This window comes from Pinus tabuliformis, chromosome 6 (genome assembly GCF_031772625.1).
Source record: "Pinus tabuliformis cultivar Carrire ecotype Pingquan chromosome 6, CPIR1, whole genome shotgun sequence".
Lineage (NCBI taxonomy): Eukaryota > Viridiplantae > Streptophyta > Pinopsida > Pinales > Pinaceae > Pinus > Pinus tabuliformis.
In genome coordinates this window covers 783,835,626-783,849,276 of record NC_142292.1, presented here as the reverse complement: position 1 = coordinate 783,849,276, position 13,651 = coordinate 783,835,626, and positions in this window count along the sequence as shown.

Below are 13,651 nucleotides of genomic sequence, written 5' to 3'. Positions count from 1 at the left end.
GGATCTAAGCTGATAGAATTTCCTCTTTAAGTATTTTATGCTCACATGAATACCACGGTATTACCATGGGTCAATACCATGGATTATCATAAACCTAGAGCTTAAAAACTACTATTAGTAACTTATAAAAATTAATAAAATTAATAATTTATTTTTTATTTTAACCAAGTTAAAATGTTTACGTGACATTAAATTACAAGATCCATTTTTACTTTGTAGGTTTTAACTCTGTACAGAAATTACCTACATACGAATTCTAAAACATAGAAAATAAGGAACTCGAGAGCATAACACATAAAACACATATGCACAGAGATTTTCCCCTAGATCCCAAAACCGGGACTACTAGCTTGATTTTTCATTATGTTCCTTTCAATGATACAAAACATATTTATACATGATGAAGCATCCAATACCATGCACCGAGAACCATCGCGTCCAAAACCATGGACCGAAAACCATCGCGTCCAAAACCATGTGCGAAAATCATGCACAAAACCATAGGTAGGTCCATCCAACCTGCACCCCTCAAACCCCCTATGACCCCCCCGCTACGTAATCAGCACAATGAAGGGGGGCTCTGCCCCCCCTCTAACCCCCCAATTAACTATGTGGGCTAGTCGTGGAAAGAATATAACACAACCAAACATACCCCACTTGTTGTTTTCTTTCCATAGGGGGCCACAAGAGAGCTTAGTCATTTATCTAGCCCTGCAATGCCCATTGTTTCTCTACACCAAGAGAACTTCTCAGATCTCACAGATTTTGTCAATGCATCTGCAGTATTCTTCAAAGTTTCCACCTTTACTAGCAACAACATTTTTTCTTCTATCATATCCCTCACAAAGTGATATTGAACATCAATGTTCTTTTTCTTTGAATGATATGCAGGGTTCTTTGCGAAGAAAATTTCACTTTGGATGTCAAAGTCTATTCTTATAGCTCCCTGTACTAACCCCATAATTGAACATAATCTCTGCAACCAAATTGCTTCCTTTCTTGCATGAGTGGTTGCCATGTATTCTACCTTTGTATTTGATAGTGCCACTACATATTGTTTCTTACTCATCCAAATGATTGCACCTCCAAATAGGTTAAACAAATACCCACTTGTAGATCTTCTCTGATCCAGATATCCAACCCAGTCTACATCAACAAAGCCAAGAATATCCAACACTCTATCCAATCTTGGTCTTCCTTGGTAGCGCAAACCGTAATCACTAGTGCCATGCAAATACCTGAAAACCCGCTTCGCTGTTGTCTAGTGCTCCTTCCCTGGCTTTGACATAAACCTACTCGATACTCCCACTGCATGTGCAATTTCTGGTCTAGTACAGACCATTGCATACATCAAGCTACTCACTTCACTTGCATATGGAACGCGGGACATGTCCTCTTCCTCTTCTTCTGTCTTGGGACACTCTTCAGCAAATAACATCATGCCTACAGGAATAGGAACCTTCACCGATTTACTATTCTACATATTAAACCTCTGTAGTATTGTCTCAACATACTTCCTCTGGTTTAACCAGAGCTTCCTCTTTTCCCGATCTCTTTTAATTTCCATGCCCAAAATATATTTTGTAGCACCAAGATGTTTCATGTCGAATTTGGAGGACAATTGGGTCTTCAAATCCTGGATAATTTCTTTGCCATTTCCAACCAGCAACATATCATCCACATACAAGACCAGATAAATAACATAGTCACCAATTAATTTAAAATACACACAGTGATCTACTTTGCTTCTGGTGAAGCCAAGTCCCCGTATAAATGTATGAAATTTCTGATACCACATCCTTGGTGACTATTTTAATCCATACAAAGACTTCTTTAACTTGCATACCATTTCTTTCTTACCCTTCACCACAAAACCTTCAGGTTGCTTCATGTAGATCTCCTCTTCCAGATCCCCGTGAAGAAATGTTGTCTTCACATCCATCTGTTCTACCTCAAAATAAAAAGCAGCAACAACAAATAAAAGTAATTTAATAGAAGCTACCTTGGAAACAGGAGAAAAATATGACCAAAATCAATTCCTAGCAACTAGGAATAACCTTTTTCTACCAACCGAGCTTTATATTTCTCCACATTTCCTTCTGCATTTGTCTTCTTCTTGAACACCCATTTGCTACCAATGGGTTTCCTTCTAGCCGCCAGCTCCACCAGATTCCAAGCCTCAATTTTGTGCAAAGATGCCATTTCATCAACCATGGCCTCTTTCCAGAGTTTTCCATCCTCTGAATCTACTGCTTCCTTCACAGTTCTGGGATCATCATCAGTAATAAATAAAGCAAAATTTGAGTAGAAAGCAGATGGACTATACCTTTCCGGCTTCCTTCTTTCTCGAACTGATCTTCTCACACCCAAAGTTTGTGGCTCTTCATCTTCTAATTCATCCTCTTCTGTAGAGTCTGATTCTTCCTCCTTAAGCTCAAACTCTATCTTCTCAGGTTCCTTGCTTGGACTTCATCTTGAATAACATCTTTCACCTCTCTGAACACCACATATCGGATGTACATAACCTTTCTTGTTACTAGGTTACAAATCTTATAACCCTTTAAACCATCCTTATACCCAATAAAGATGCACTTTTCAGAGTTACTATCCAACTTGGTGGTTTTCTCCTTTGGAACATGTACATATGCATCACGTCCAAATACCTTCAAATGTGAAACAAAGGGTTTCTTACCAGTCCATACCTCTTGTGGAGTCTTATCCTCCAATGCTGATGAAGGTGATCTTTTGACCAGGTAACATGCTGTCTCCACTGCTTCTATCCGGAATTCTTGTCCTAACTTGGCACCACTAAGCATGCTTCTTGCCCTTTCCATCAACATCTTGTTCATTCTTTTTGCAACTCCATTTTTCTCAGGTTTGTATGGAGTAGTCTTCTTCCATGCTATACCACACTTCTTACAGAATTCTTCATATTCCATACTGCAAAACTCTCCACCGTTATATCGGTCCTCAACACCTTTATCTTCTTCTCTTTTTAGTTTTCCACCAGAGCCTTAAATTCTTTAAACCTGTCAAAGACTTCAGATTTCTTCTTAAGGAAATATATCCATGTATTCCTTAAGAAGTCATCTATAAATGATACATAGTACATAGACTTACCTAGAGATGGAACCTTCACAGGTCCAAACACATCACTCTACACAAGTTCTAATATCTGTTTCGCCCTCTTACCACCAGAGGGGAAACTCACCTGATTCTGCTTCTCATAAACACAATTTTCACGGAAACCAAAATCCAGAGAGGTATTACTCATACATTCTACCATACCTTTATCATGAAGTATTCGAAATCCCTTCTCTCAAATATCTCCAAGCCTTTGATGCCACAGCATAGTCTTCTGCTCCACTTTCACGAACCACAAAGATGTTGCACCCATCAACAACATTGCTACCTTGCATCTTGTAAAAAGTTCTAATCTGAACTCCCTGAATCAATATCAGTGCTCCCTGAACCATCTTGCAGGTACCCTTCTCTAACACTGTTTTTACACCTGCATCATCCAACTTACTTACATAAATCAGATTTTTGTCTAATGCAAGAATATACAAAACACCCGAAAGTGTTCTAACCCTTCCACCTTGCAACTTCAACATTACTTTTCCACAAGCAATGATTCTAGCCTTCCTATCATCCCCCAAGAAGACATCACCACCATCATATTTCTCATACTTGTAGAACCACTCTCTATGGGGAGTGAAGTGAAAGGATGCACCTGAGGCAATCAACCATGCCTCATGATCTTCATGTGTACTTGAAGAATCCAAGTACATATCCACACCTTCATCTGAGGTGGTTTTCAACTCTGCAGAAGGAGCATCATCATATCCCTTTCCTTTATGTTATAGACATTTTTGTGCCTTACAGCTATAAGCATGAAATGTCCATAATCCAAGGGATCCAAAGTCCCTAAACATGTTGTTCCTACCCCTAGAGGAACAAGGCTAACAAACCATAGCAATTCACAGAAGTTCTCCACCAGAAACTGCTCAAAAACAAGTCAATTAAGGATCAATTCAGAAGCTCCACTAGCTGCCTGTGTTGAAATGCAGAGGCTACACTGGCTAGTTGCATTGCAATGCAGGTGGAAGCACTACCAGGGTGCGCTGAGCGGGAAATGACAAATGTCAGGGTCTCTTGTGAGAGGTGTCAAGACTGTGGAAGCTTCCAGAATCTTCCTCCATGACACTTGCCTTGCTGAGTTCGACTAAGTGATGAGTAAGAGGCTCTTAGTCTCCAAGTGGAAGTAAGAACTGACAGAGAGAGAGGACACTAGTCAGATCACAAGCTGACTCATCCTCACTCAAAACTTCTATATATGGATCTCTTCTCCATGAGATCTAGAGGCTGGAATTTTGTTATTGCAAAGAATTGTTGTTGGTTTGAGATTGGAATCATTGGGTGCTTAATGCTTTGAAGGGAGGTGAAGATAGGAATTTCATTTGCTGGGAAGGAGATGCTGGATTAGAACTCTCTTGGTTGTATCTCCTCCTGAACCTTGTTATTCATCAATAAAGCTATCTTGGTTTCTCCTATATGCTGATGTGTCTTTGATGTATGATTGCATTAGTGTATTTGGTTTATTTCTAATCCTGAACTAGTTATGAATATGAATCTATGTCTTTGTGTAGTGTTCCCTTCTTGTGATCTTGCAGGAACCTGTTGAAGCTGGGCGAGCGAGAAGGCAAGTAGCTGGGAGCTCTCAAAGAGAAGAGAAGCCGGATCGAGGGACAAACGGAAGACACCGGTTAGTCCATCCATCTCTCTTCATTCTTATTTCATAAAGGAAGAATACTAGAATAGCTGTCTTTGTTTGTTGCTAAGGCACTGTCACACCTTAGGTGGATAGGATTGTCCTGCATAGGCATTTTTCCCCACAACAAATTGGCGACTCCGTTGGGGAGATCTGTTTAGTCATTTTATTTGTGTTTCTATCATTGTTTGTTTCATAGACTCAACAACAAAAATCGAACTGCATCTGCTATTCTCAGATGCAAAGTAGATAGCTGCTGCTTTGATCCAATCATTGGATTTGTCTATGATCTGAACAATGGACTCACAAATGATTTGATGATCCTTTGTGATAGATCTTAGTCCTCCTTCAAAGCATCCCTTTGATTGTACCTTGCTTGTTGCTTTGATTTGGCCTGAAACTATAGATTAAATAGCAAACCGTGACCCAGAACCCAGTGAGGAACTCTCGTTTCTCCTTCAGCGCAGGCTCTGTGAAGAGACTCTGCATTTCAACGCAGTTCCCGTGAAGGCTACCTACGTTGAAATTCAGTTTCCCTGTTATACAGGTGCGCTGATCCAGTTAGGCCTTGTGCAGCTGGGGTTCTCTGCTCTGTTTTGCCTTGTTTTGATCTCTGATTTTTGCAGCCTGTAACCAGCATAGGTACCTATCTGATAGCCCCTTTTCTCTGCTTAAATTCTGCCTCCTTTTGTACAAAAGACTGTGAGTGTTTTTATGTGTTTGTGGCATCATTTACAGTTTCCTTTTGCAAAATTGAAATAGTCATCCTGTAGCCCTTGATTCGGATCTGTTGATTGTGATCTTAGGAGAGAGTTCATTGGCTGTTTACAGTTGGTTATACATTCATTTTTGTTTTTTGGTTTGAGTTTGTCTCTTTTGAGTGTCAAAACAAGTATTCATTTTGAAAATCGTTAAGTGTTGTAATCTCTTCTACCCTTTCTGATTTCGAAAAAGTAAACTTGTTTGTATTTGTCATTTAAAAGCAAATTCAAAGTTGTGCAAAAAGCTTTCTTTTTAGGCATCAATATTAAGAAAGCGGAAAACAAACACTTGCATTGTGCATTTTCATCTTGATAGTTTGCATGATTGATTTAGGGAAAGTGCATTTAGAGTGTGCTGATTGCTCTCTGAGAAAAGATGGTGTCTTTCTTTTCCCTTTGTAGCTAGGATTTTCATTGTTGAAAAAGAGATAAAATTTTCTTATCATCTTTTAGATTGCATTTAGGAAGTTGTCTATACATCTCGTGGTGAACCTCAAAAGGCAAACTTCTAAGAAAGATCAACATAAAATAAACTGAATGAACTTAATAACGCTTTATAACATAACGCACAACATAGAGGTCTAGGCTAGAGACGTGTTTCGGCGTCATAAAACCTGGTATCTGTTGGCCTCGCTGATGGTTGGGTGATTCCTCCTGAGGGACCAAAAGTGCCAGTACGGATTGTGCTCCCACGTACCGTCGTGTATATATTGGGAGACCCCTATAGGCTTAAAACCTTTATCCTTAGGAAGCCGTGTCGACCGCCCTACTCATCGCAATGCACCGAACACAGCATTCGGGAAGATTGACTGCCGTACCGTAAAACGTATTCTGTAGTTTTGTGATTGGTTTGGCACACCCTCTACCTAGATCTCCAGAGCAGTTCCTTTTGGCCTTTTTCAGACTCTATAACGGAAAAAGTCCATCCGAGCATTTGTCACTTCGGGCTCGTTAAAACATCGAAGGCGACTAGAGTCATCTTTTGCTTTTTCTCGACTCTTTAAAATTGAAAAAGCAAGTTGTGTCTAAGCGTCGTTAAAATTTATTTTAAACGGAATAATCATCCCCTTTTCCTCGTTGATCTTCGAAGTTAGTCTCCCTTCATCACAGGTTCTTGTAGAATCACTAAGAAATCTTTTGGATAGACTAGATATGTCTGAACAACCGTCGACATCTATGACTGTGTCATCCGACACAGCAGTGGCACAGCCTCCTACTGCTACTCCAACGATGTTCAATGGTATACCATCTGTCCCGGCAAGTTATCAACAACAAGTTGGGGTCCCAACAAGAGGGTTGTTGCATTACGTATGACCTCAACATGTCTTCTACTACTTGATTCACCTGTTTGGTTTGTCTGTCTATTTGAGGATGATAGGCCGTACTGAAATTTAATTGAGTCCCTAGCCCTTCAAACAGTGTTTTCCAAAAGGCTGAAGTAAATTTCACATCTCGGTCAAAAATTATAGTTTTTGGCAGCCCATGCAACTTGAAAATGTTTTGCATAAAAATGTGGGCAATCTTTACAGCTTTGTAGGTGGATTGGACTGTTATAAAATGAGCTAACTTGCTTAATTTTTCGACTACCACCATGATGGAATCGTTGTTTCTTTTTGTCTTGGGTAATCCCGTTATAAAATCCATAGAGATAGTTTCCCATTTCCACTCCGAAATTGGTAGTGGATGCAATAATCTAGCAAGGTGCTGATGTTCCGCTTTAATTTGTTGACATTCCTAACAACGTGTCAAACACTCTACTACATCTTTCTTCATACCAAGCCAATAGTACTCCTTCTGGAGTGCAGCAACCAGCTTTTGATACTCCGGGTGTCGAGCATAAGGTCTTTTGTGAAATTCATCTAAAATCAAGTTTTTAATGTCATTTTGGTTGGGCACATACAGCCTGTTTTTATATTTCAGCATGCCAACAACATCCACAGTGTACCCTTGCTAATTTTCTTTGTTGTTTGGATTCTAAACCCGCTGTCTTATTTGTTGATATTTCAAATCTTGTTATGCTGCCCTTTTTATCATGTCATCGAATGTAGTTTGCACCCCACTGCAAGAAATTTCATAAAGACAATGTGCCTTCTAACTTAAAGCATCTGCTACCTGGTTTTCGTTCCCTTTCAGATGCTTGATCTCGAAATCAAAACCGCTTAAGAAATCTACCCATCATGCTTGTCTGGAATTTAAGGTAGGCTAACTAAAATAACTAGTCAGGCTATGATGATCTGTCATTAACAGAAATTTCCACCCCATCAAGTAGTGGCGCCACATCTTTAAGGCGTGAATAACAGCTGTCAGCTCCAAATCATATGCAGAATATTTCTGCTCATATTCCTTCAATTTCGTAGACTCATAAGCGATTACCTTACCTTCTTGCATCAATACTCCTCCTACCCCTTCCTTACTCGCATCTGTACACACCATATAGTCCTTAGCTGGATCTGCTATGCTTAATATAGGCGTTGTGGTGACCCGATGCTTGAGTTGTTCAAAACTCTTTTGGCATTCTGCGGTCCATTTAAAATTCTTCCCTTTCTTCTGTAGGGAGGTGATAGGGTAGGCCACTGTAGAGAATCCTTCCACAAATCGTCTATAGTAACCGGCCAGCCCCATAAAAGATCTTATATCGACTACATCCTTTGGTACTAGTCATTCCATTATGGTCTTAACTTTTCGAGATCCACCACAATCCCATCCTTAGTAATGATATGTCCTAAGTACTAAATTTGTTCCTTAAAGAAATCACACTTGCTATACTTGGCATACAATTGATGTTCCTGGAGGGTTTGCATCACCAGTCTAAGATGTTCCTTGTGTTCCTCCAAATTCCGGGAATATATTAATATATCATCAATAAATATTAACACGAATTTATCTAAATACTGATGAAATATGTTATTCATCAAACACATAAAGGTCGCAGGAGCATTGGTTAACCCAAAGGGTAATACCACAAACTCATAGTGAACATAACAAGTTCTAAAAGCAGTTTTGGCAATATCGTCCTCTCTGATTCTAATCTGGTGATATCCCAATTGTAGATCAATTTTTGAAAATTCAGTTTCCCCTTTTACCTGGTCAAATAGTTCGTCAATTCGGGGCAAAGGGTACATGTTCTTAACAGTTAACTTATTCAACTAACGATAGTCCATGCACATTCGAAGGGTGCCATCCTTCTTTTTGACAAACAGCACAGGGGCTCCCCAAGGTGACACACTGGGGCGGATGTAATTTTTATCCAACAATTCCTGCAATTGCATTTTTAGCTCTGTAAGTTCTGGTATGCTCATATGATAAGGAGCTCGGGACACTGGAGCTACTCCTAGCATCAAATCAATAGTGAAGTCTATATCTCTCTTAGGTGGCAGCCCAAGTATCTCTTCCGGAAATACATCTGCATATTCTTGAACAATAGGAATACTGTCCAAGGTGGTTGTCTTGTCCTTTGAGTTGGCATACCCAACCTGAATAGCATAAACCTGACACCCTTTTCTAATACATTTTTCCAACTGAGAAGCGGTTATTGGCTAAACCTGCACGGGCCTCAGAATTCCTTGCATCTCCTACATTTTTCCCAGCTCATCCTTGTAGCAGATAGTTTTTGTTTTACAGTTTATAATGGACCAATGCTTTTCTAACCTGTCCATGCCTATCAACACATTATATGATCCAAGGAGAAGTATGTTTAGGTCTACCCTTAAAGACTGACCTGCTATTTCCACAGGGCAGTTATTGACCTTGGCCAATACCCGCCTCTTTGCGCTGGTTGCTAGCTGTACTAGCCAAGGGTTCTTAAATTTAACGGACTGTAATTTACAATGCTCCACAATCTTAGTACTAACATAGCTTAATGTAGCTCCAGGATCAATTAAAACAGATATGGTATGAATAAAAATCTTACCTTCAAACTCCACCATAGTCGATTGGTATTCTTCCTGATGGTCATCGAGGGTAGCATTAATTTTTGGAATGCTCTGGGCCACATCGCCTACTATTGATGCCTCATGGATTTGTGAAACCTGTTCAAAGCCTTTACAATGAGGGCAATTTTTAACATAATGTGGCCCCCCACATTCCAACATTGTACTTGGGATCTTGCCATTCCTTCATTATCAAATCTACCAGATTGCTCGCTGATTTTTTATTCAGATGGTGGCTTAATTCTAATCTGGTTTTTGGACAAATTTCTGTTGTTCTGCCCCTTAGAAAATCCCTTGTCGATGCTACCCCAATTTCCTTTATTGCCTACAACAATCCTATTACCTTTCTTATCAACCCATTTCCTGCCCGAAATTTCGCCCTTCTACTTGCTTTGCTGGTAGCATATCCTGGCCTTTCGTATAACCTCATCCATTATTTTTGGGTTATCGAACTCAATTCTTTCCCTCATTGCCACGGGTAAATTGCTGACAAACCATTGTACCTTGGCCTTTTCCTCACATATATAAGGTACATATCAAAGCAAAGAGGTAAATCGAGTGATGAACTCATCCATGGTTTGCTGTCCAAGCTGCAGGTCATGAAATTCCCTTGCTTTCTCATCGTAAAATCGTTCCGTCAAATATCTTTCCTTGAAATATTTTTGGAACTTCTCCCAAGTTATACTTTGTTCACTCACCCCGTGTACAATCTTGACCTCTTCCCACCACAAAGTGGCCTTCCCTTGCAGTTGGAAGATAGCTAGTCGAGCCTTAAGATTGTGATCATACTCATATAATTGAAAGTATTTATTCATGTTAATTAACCAGGCTTCGGCTGCTTCTTCCAGCTCTCCATCGAAGAGTGGCGGTTTTATTTTCCGGAATTCCCCTTGCAATTCTATTCGCTGCCTTTTTGAGGTTGGGTGCTCAGAGGCATTATCCGACTTCTCCTCTTGATTCTCTTCCCCTCCTACTGTCCCTTCCGGCTCTGTGTGATAACCCTGTTCTTCAAACATTCGTTCCTGTTCAGGACTGGGTACTGTTTGGTGTTGATTCTGCTTATCAGACAGGCTCTTCATGATTTTCTCTTGTTCCAAGGTTAATCTTGCATTATCCTCCCGTAGGCGGGCCATTTCTCTCTTTAGTTCCTGAACCATCTCCAGTATTGTCAGATTTGTGTTACGAGCTTCTTCTCCTAACTGCACCCATATCTCAGGATTATGTTCAGGGAATGTTGCGGGTCCTAGGCCAGCCATAATCCTGTGTAGCTCACTGTCCATTCCTCTTATAACTGTTGTTGTCCTATTTTCTCTGTACTTGACACATTAATAAATCATTAATAGTTAAAGACCCAAAAGGAACAACAACTAATTGCACAATTCATTTACCAGAGGTCACAGTTTTGTAACCTTGGCTCTGATACCACATGTCATAACCCCATTCACGAATTTAAAAAAAAATAATATAACACCAATAAAACACACATATACTAACTAATACATACATATATTAAAATGATACGAACTATAATTTGAACCAAACTAGGATCAACAACTCGACAGGCTATTACATCAACGAGTTCAATCATAAATTAAAGGTCTACTATGATATTGATTTCTGTATATGCGAGACAATCCCTTATCCTGTCTTGTGTTAAATGACTTATCCCTCCAGCTCGGACACCTCAACTTGCCTCGAGCTCATTGCACCTTGGGTTTGTTCGACATTTACACTACCTGTCATGTTGTATTTATGCGCACTGCAGTGCTGTCAAAGTCTCTCGGGATCCTTCGATGCATCCACGGTGGAGATCGCCAAACTTTAATCCAACGGCTCTATGCAGATCGGAGGGTTATACCATCTCCCAAGTCAGGCTCCATGGCTCATTTCACCCTTTCCCTCTTCGCGCTATGCTCTGCTCTCCTTCCTTTGCTGTTGGCTTGTTCTGCAACCATGTCTCTCGATGTAGTTGGTTTGCCTTGAGACATGGTTGAGGGGTTCGTGCTCATGTTCAAAGATCTCATTACAGTTGCCCAGGTGAGGAGGTTCGATGCTAGTGTTTCCTTTTGCAGTTAATTCATGAATTGTTGCAAGGTTTCTATACTAATCCACTGCCGTTGCTGCCTTCTACAGTTTTTGGGGAAGGAACGGGGCCACGCCTTTAAGATGCCTTTCAAAGGGATTTACCCCACCCATACTAGGCTTGGGATCTTAATGATTACCCGAGTGAGCTAAAATGGATCCCTGTCTAGCTTTTGTTCGAATAGCATGTTCTCTCTGCTTGAGGGGTAATACCCAGAAGTGTTGGCATACTTGTTAGCTATGAAGTCATAGGTGACTTCCTAAGTCAAGCTGCACACAACGCTCCATGATAACCCCATGTTGGGTTCAATTTTTTTTGGGGTTGATATGTTATTATTTAAGTGTTTCGGTCCATGCATGCTTAAAGAACAGTTGAGGCCGCACCGGCTTCTGGTTGTATTTATTATGGTAAGACCAGTGATGCCTTGCATGAAATTACTATGGACTTTTAATTCCCTTAATGTTATTACTTCGCAGCTTCAATCCATAATTACTTATATAATTTTCTATGTTTTCCTCAGATGTATTTTGTATTATCGTTCTTCTGTCATACAAACGTAAAAGCACGATTTTCCTACATATGTTTGTACAACAATATCCTGTTTTGGTTGGAACGTTTATGGGTTTTTCTGGAAATATTATCATTCCATCTATGCAGTTCTATTAGATTGTTTACACGGTGTGAATGGCCTTACTTCATGTTTACTCGTAACTCTTTAATTAGATGTTCTGCTTGAAGTGGAATCTGTTTTAATTTGTGATTATGTACATGGGATCAGGGTTCTCCGCCTTCGGACTCAAATCCCTGAACTCTTCAAAGATAGTTACACTACTACTGTTTAGTCTCGCAGGGTCTTATATCTCTGAGTTGGATATATAGTTTCATGTTTCCGAGTTTTAAGTTTTAATAGTTCTTGGCCTGTTTTATCGCTTCTAGCTATGGCATTGGAGTTTTACCCAATCGATTTTCTAAAGAGATTTGTCTTACTTTCTCTTTTTTATTTTTTTTGCTTCCCCAAACGTTGAACTTACAATAATTTTGCGCATGATAAAGAATTACTTTCAACTGTTTATGCTATCAACTTTGGTAGCTATCCTTCTGATTCTAGTATATATATTGGTCTTTCATTTACCTAATTCAGAACTTTTCCTGAGATTCAGAGGTACATACAAGTTCTTAATCATGCACATGAATCCTTAAATTAAAAGAAATCTTACTATCCTACTCTGTAGGTTTAAATTAGGGTTTGCATCTAGATACACAAATCCGACAACTTAATTCAAGATAACAACTCACACAGAACTATCTTAAAATCAATTGAATTGTTTTCCAGAACTCAGGCCTTTCCACTAGCCTTTCAACAAACTTGTGACTACTTGCAATTTCTAGTTTACAGTCTTACCCGCCTGTCTGTCGCATCCTATCTAGATAGTTATTCACTCTCTACCATTAATTTTGTGATAAGTAGATGTTTTGTACAGTCCAGTTCACTCTAGGGTACCACTAAGATTAATAACTATTGAACAGAAAAGCATATTTAACACACTATGGAATACAAACCCTACTGCTACCATTTCCTCAAAATAATTATCAGTGCAGGAGCTTGCTCCCTCTATGTCATTAATCATTGTTTAAGTCAAACCCAATGGGTTCACAAAGTTAATTTCAATAGTGCTGCATACATGTACTTTGGAATAATAAATTCCAGCGAACATATTTCACCTTTCCAATGTTTTTGCTTGTCAAACCTCCTGACCATGAGATTAGTCTTCGAGACCAAATCTCCCCCCAATCTTGCTGCAAGACTGCTATCTTTAGCCAATTTTTATGCACTTTGTGCTAATGCTATCTCGTCATCACCAGACTTAACATTTTTTCCCTTATTGTCTGTCACAACAACATGGTTTTTCCTCCCCTCACCCCTTTTTCCCTTGGGGTGTTTCCAGTTAGGGGAGGAAGCTAGGGTTTTCTTGGAAACTACCTTTTCTCACTTCTTTCATGAGAAGTTACAAAATATGTTATCACTCAACCATTTTCTCACTTTAGAAAATTAATAATATATTATTCAACTAAACAGAGAATAACAATATTGTCCAGTTCATTTTCT